The sequence below is a fragment of the Mus caroli genome, chromosome 6, assembly GCF_900094665.2.
Source record: "Mus caroli chromosome 6, CAROLI_EIJ_v1.1, whole genome shotgun sequence".
Classification (NCBI taxonomy): domain Eukaryota; kingdom Metazoa; phylum Chordata; class Mammalia; order Rodentia; family Muridae; genus Mus; species Mus caroli.
In genome coordinates this window covers 146,597,044-146,603,721 of record NC_034575.1, presented here as the reverse complement: position 1 = coordinate 146,603,721, position 6,678 = coordinate 146,597,044, and the positions used below count along the sequence as shown (strand labels likewise).

The 6,678-nt window shown below is 38.7% G+C and overlaps 2 protein-coding genes across 3 annotated transcripts in view; one reads left to right on the top strand and one right to left on the bottom strand.

The window, feature by feature from the left end:
- LOC115031291 (atherin-like) overlaps nucleotides 1–6,678 on the bottom strand; it is a 20,061-nt gene that overhangs the window by 7,568 nt on the left and 5,815 nt on the right. The window lies entirely within an intron of this gene.
- Nucleotides 6,458–6,678, top strand: part of Caprin2 (caprin family member 2) — a 44,717-nt gene continuing 44,496 nt past the window's right edge. For both annotated transcript variants that reach the window (XM_029478923.1, XM_029478925.1), the window contains exon 1: nucleotides 6,458–6,536. The gene's annotated coding sequence lies outside the window, so the exon portion shown is untranslated. The remainder of the gene's footprint in view (nucleotides 6,537–6,678) is intronic.

Genomic DNA, 6,678 nt, shown 5'->3' with positions numbered 1-6,678 from the left:
TTTTTTTTTTTTTTTTTTAAATAAAATCTGAGCTCAGGTAAAGTGCTTGGTATACAAGCAAGAGATCCTGAGTTCAGTCTCCAAAGTCCATGTATCTAGCTGGGTACAGTGGTGCATTCTTGTAATCCCAGCACTGGTATGGTGAAGGCAGATTCCTGGGGCTTCCTAGCCTATTTGGCATGTTCCAGGCCAGTTGTTTTCAAAAACCAAACCAAACCAAAAACCACCAAAATAACAAAAAGAAAGCAAAACAAAAAAACAGTGAAGGATTGGAGAGATTGTTCACTGGTTAAGAAAAGAACACTTACTACTCTTCCAGAGAACCTGAGTTCAGTTTTTAATACCTGTGTCAGTCAGCTTACAACTCCAGCTCCAGGGAATCTGAAACTTTTGACATCCTTGGTCACTAGAATTCATATGCATATATCTATCTATACACATACATGAGTAGCATTAAAAATAAATGTTGGGGGGTTACTGGTTCAGAGCAGAGGTCCAGGTTCAAGTCACAGCACCCATATGATGGCTCACAACCATATATAACATCATCCATAATGGTATCTTCTGTCATCAGTGACCAACATGCACACAAGTGGTACACAGACACATGTACAAACAAAACACTCATATACATTAAATTAAATTTAAAAGAAAAAAATCCTAAAACACACCAAGGGGCTAGGCTTTGTGGTGCACCAGCAGTCTGGAGGGAGAGGAGAGGCAGGGAGATCGCTGTGAGTTTGGGGATGGCCTGGTCTCCATAGTAAGTTCTAGGAAGCCAGGCTATATAGAGAGATTCTGTCTCAAAACAAAACAACAAACAACCAGTGTGGATAGTGTTTGAAGACTTATATCTGAGGTTTCTCTTTGGCTTCCATACTCACATGAGAACACATACACATAGTAACATAAAAGAGGAATCACAGAGGCTTCCTATGAAGGCAGAATTGAATTTTGTCTAGGACTGGGCTAGAAAGACCTTTCATCATGAGGTGGAGAGAAGGAAGAATAATATACAATGGGACATTGAGATAGTACCTGGCTAATATTGCTGCCTTTTGAGAGGGTGTGGAATGGTATTCCTTCTAGTTTCAGAACCTTCTGAAGATTATGTGCCATCATTACATTTTCTGCCCATATAGCTGGAGGGCTTCTTTACTTTCTCTATTATGAAATAATACGGGCTGGTGAGATGGCTCAGTGGGTAAGAGCACCCGACTGCTCTTCCAGAGGTCCAGAGTTCAAGTCCCAGCAACCACATGGTGGCTCACAACCATCCGTAACGAGATCTGGCGCCCTCTTCTGGAGTGTCTGAGGACAGCTACAGTGTACTTACATATAATAAATAAATAAATCTTAAAAAAAAAAAAAAAAAAGAAATAATACGGTCCCGGCAAAATGTTGCCCATAAGTCACAATCTTAATGGATAATAAACAAGCATAGTGCTCATCTTGACTCAAGACATACAAACACCACCGATACTCCTTCCTAGTACTTTTTTCCCTCTTCTCATTGTGATCTTAAAATCTCTCCCTTCCCTTTCTTATGCCTTCCCCCCTTCCCCCCCCCTTAGCTTAGATTTTATTTTTGTGATTATTTTGCTTACATATATGTACGTGTATCACTTGTGTGCTTGGTGCCTTTGGAAGTCAGAAGAGGATATTGAGTCCCTTGGAACTGGAGTTCTGGATAGTTGTGACCTACCATGAGGACGCTTTGAATTGAACTGAGGTCTTCTGCAAGAGCAAGTGTCCTTAACTACTGAGTCATCTCTCTAGCTCCTGCGTTTGTTTTTAACAAAACCTGTTGCTATTAAATCTAGTAGAGCTGCTCTTTTTGTACCTTACGATCAATAAATTGCTATATATTTTACAGGGTTTTTCTTCATTCTATTTAGGACTATTCACTCAATTTATAATAATTATATAGCTATATTTTATTTTTTGTTTACTCACTGTGTGAATAGGTGAATATTTGAGTTGTTTTTGTTTTTGACAGTATAAACAATTAATCTTTCATCACTTTTACATATTTTGACAAGTAAAAGACTTTTCAGGGAACACATTAAAATTGGTCTATAGTAGTGGTTCTCAACCTTCCTAATGTTGCAACCATTCAAAACAGTTCAAAACAGGTTGTTGTGGTGACCCCCCCACCCCCAACCATAAAATTATTTCATTACTACTTCATAACTGTAAATTTGTTATTGTTACAAATTGTATTATAAAAATCCGATATGCAGGATATCTGATAGGCAAACCTAAAGGGATTGCAACCCACAGGTTGAGACCTGCTGAACTATAGAGTTTATCTGTAGTGAACTTTATAGATAAAAAATGCCTGATTTTTAGAATTATTGTATTCATTTATAATAAGAGTATTTAGGAGTTCCTCTGTCTCCATACTGTTATCAGAATTTTGTTGTTGTTATTGTTATGGAAATTGAACCCAGGGCCTTGCTCATGCTAGGTCAGTACTCTACTTACCCAGTTTGTCAAACTTTTTTCTAGCAGTAGTACTTAACTATGATGTACGTATCACAAAAGAAGCATAAGTGTACAATTTAATTTATAGCATATTTGAATATGCTATATGCAGTTATTACCATAATCCAGTTCTAGAAAATTCCATCAACTTCTGAGGTTCCCTTTTATCCTTTGCTTTTTTATAAATGTTTATTTTCTGGACATCTCGTATAAAGATTTCGGCATAGTAGTACACACCTTTAATCTTAGCACTTGGGAGGAAGAGGCAGAGATAGATCTCCATGAGTTCAAGGGTAGTCTGCCTTATATAGTGAGTTTCACGACATCTAGAACTACATCATATAGAGAGACCCTGCCTCAAAAAACAACAGAATTTCTTATTTAAAAATTTTATGTGATTGAATTTTTTTTTAAAATTTATTTATTATATGTAAGTACACTGTAGCTGTCCTCAGACACTCCAGAAGAGGGAGTCAGATTTCGTTAAGGATGGTTGTGAGCCACCATGTGGNTGCTGGGATTTGAACTCCTGACCTTCGGAAGAGCAGTCGGGTGCTCTTANCCACTGAGCCATCTCACCAGCCCCATGACTGAATTTTTGTCTGCATGTATGTCTGTGCAACACTTGTGTGCCTAGGGCCCTCAGAGGCCAGAAGAGGGTGTTAGATCTGGCTTTTTAAATTTAGCATATTTTTTCAGGTTATTCTGCTTTGTAGCATGTGGCAATGTTTTATCAGTTTCTGTGTACTTGAGTTTTTATTTGGGATTATTATGAATAATACTTTTTTTTAAAAGATTTGTCTATTTATCATATGTAAGTACACTGTAGCTGTTCTTAGACACCCCAGAAGAGGGTATCATATCTCATTTTGGATGGCTGTGAGCCTCCATGTGGTTGCTGGGATCTGAACTCAGGACCTTTGGAAGAAAGGTCAGCGCTCTCAACTGCTGAGCCATCTCTCTAGCCCCATGAATAAAACTTCTAAATGATCTGTTTATTTGTACTTTATATGTGTTGGTGTTTTACCTGCATGTATGTCTGAGTGAAGGTGTCAGATCTCCAAGAACTGGAGTTACGGACAGTTGTGAGTTGCCACATGGGTGCTGGGAATTGAACCCTAGTTTTTTGGAAGAGCATCCAGTGCTCTGCTGAGCCATCTCTCCAGCTCCATGAATAATCTTTCTATGTATATGGACATATACATGTATGTAGATATTCTTTCTTTAGGAATAGAATAATGCACATTTTGTAAATATGTGTATGTTTTGTTTTGCTTTTACATATATTTACTTATTTTGTGAATGTGTGGATGTTCCTTTGCTATAGCATATAGGTGAAGGCCAGAGAGCAACCTACAGTAGTCTATTCTTTCCCCCTACTGTGTGGGTTCTAGGAATTGAACCCAAGTTGTCAGTTTTGGTGACAAGTACATTCATCTACCAGCAATCTGTTGGTCCTACTACACTCTCTTAATTACTGGATTCTTCTATATCTCTGACTGTTTGAATAAGTTCCTAAACTTGTTCTGTTCAAAGTTGACCTTTTTCTTAATTTTAAATTAAAAGGGGAATGGCTATGGTGGCATACACTATTAATCCTAGAACTCAGTAGGCAAGGTAGATCTCTGAGTTTGAGCCCAGCCTGGTCTAAAGAGTGAGTTCTAGGACAGCCACAGCTACATAAGAAGACCAAGATTTTGTCTCAAAAAGACAAAAGCACAGGGCTGGAGAGATGGATGGCTCAGTGAGTCGTTAAGGGTACTGACTGCTCTTTCAGAGGGCTTGGGTTCAATTCCCAGCACTCACATGGCAGCTCACACCTGTCTGTAACTCTACTTATAGAAGACCTGACAAAACACCAATGCACATAAAATAAATATTTTTAAAAACAATAATTATAAGCAGAATTACAAAGAATAACAAGAAGCAAAATTATATTTAAGTACTTGTATGTGTGGGCGGCGGTGGCGGGGGGATCAGGAAATAGCTTGTGAGAGTTAGTTCTTTCTTTCACCTTGAAAATCCTGGAGATCAAAGTGGGTAATCAGGCTTGACAGCAATTGCCTTTAATACACTGAGCCATCTTATCAGCTGGTCCCAAACTGACCTCTGCCTTTCTCCACAAAGATTTAAATTTCCAGGACAAGTTTAACTCTTTTCTGATTACTAGTTTGGTTCAAGTATAAAATCTCTATCTCTCTCTTTCTTTAATTTATAAGAAGTGTAAGAGTATTGTGCCTGCACATGTGTATATCCACCATGTGTGTGCATGGTGTCTGTGGAGAACAGAAGAAAGCATTAGATCTTCTGGAACTGGAGTTACAGATGGTTAAGAGCCACCACATGAATGCTGTGAACCAAATCCAGGGCCCCTGCAAGAGCAACAAATACTCCTGAGCCATTTCTTAGCCCCTCCAGTAAAATCTTTTTTGTTGTTTTTGTTTTTTGAGACAGTGTTTCTTTGTGTAACAGAGCCCCTGTTGTCTGGAATACTCTTTGTACACTAGGCTGTCCTCAGAGATTCCCTTGCCTCTGCCTTCTGAGTACTGAGATTAAAGGTGTGTGCCAATACACACCCAGCTTATAGGTAGGTACACATGAAGTCTTAAAAGAAAAAAATATTGCTTCTTTAATTTTAGTAGGATATTGCTTGTCACTGTATTTATGTTGTCTGCTACAGGTAATTATTTACACATTTTTCATATGGCTTGTTACAGTATTTATGATGTCTGTTACAGGTAATTATTTACACTTTTCTCCCCACCATATTGTAGATGTTTTGAAGTTGCTGTTCTGTGTATTATTCCTATAGTACATTTGAATGGTGAATTATATTGACCAAGGTATCTTTTTTTTTGTTTTTTTTGGTTTTTCGAGACAGGGTTTCTCTGTGTAGCCCTGGCTGTCCTGGCACTCACTTCGTAGACCAGGCTGGACTCAAACTCAGAAATCCACCTGCCTCTGCCTCCCGAGCCCTGGGATTAAAGGCGTGCACCACCACGCCCGGCTTTTTTTTTTTTTTTTAAAGATTTATTTATGTATTATTATATGTAAGTACACTGTAGCTGTCTTAAGACACTCCAGAAGAGGGAGTCAGATCTCATTATAGATGGTTGTGAAGCCACCATATGGTTGCTGGGATTTGAACTCAGGACCAGCAGTCAGTGCTCTTAACCGCTGAGCCATCTCACCAGCCCCGACCAAGGTATCTTATTGGCTTAGTTAGTGTTCTTAAAGCCTATATATATCTTTAATGTAAACATAGATAGGATAGAATTAGGGTTTGTTTCTTTATTATTATTATTATTTTAAAGACTTATTTATTTATTTCATGTCTGTGAGTACACTGTTGCTGTCTTCAGACACACCAGAAGAGGGCATCAGATCCCCATTACAAATGGTTGTGAGCCACCATGTGGTTGCTGGTAATTGAACTCAGGACCTCTAGAAGAGCAGTCAGCACTCTTTACTGAGCCATCTCTCTAGCCCTCTATATTATTATTAAGTTAATTTTATTATATGTGTATATGTGTGTAGGTGGGCCAGATGACAACTTGCTGGAGTTGGTTCTGTCTTCCTGCCATTGGGATTGAATTCAAGTCTTCAGTTTGGCAGCAAGAACCTTTATCCGCTGAACCATCTCACTGACCCAGGGCTCTGATTTCTAATATAAAAATTGAAGCCAAGCATGGTGGTATATCTAAAGATGTGCTTGAGGATTGAGGCAGGGGAATCACAAGTTTGAGTTTAGCCTGGAGTACATATGAACATGTACATGTAGATATCTGAGGAGACCAGAAGAGGATGTCAGATCTTCTAGAGCTGTATAGTATGGGTAACTGCCTGATGTGGTTGCTGGGAAAGCAGTGTGTGCTCTTAACGACTAAGCCATCTCTTCAGTGCTTTAGCAATTTAAGGAACACTTATTAATTCTGAGATTGTTTTTTAATTCTATCTGATAGGAAGCAGTAGAAAAGTATGAAGAAGTACTTCATAATTTGGAATTTGCCAAGGAGCTTCAGAAAACTTTTTCTGCACTGAGCCAAGATGTGAGTATGCTTTCATTACTTACTTAGAATCATTTTAATTGGGCTCCCAATGAGAAGCTAGAGAAAGTACCCAAGGAGCTAAAGGGATCTGCAACCCTATTGTTGGAACAACATGATGTACTAACCAGAACCCCGGAGCTCT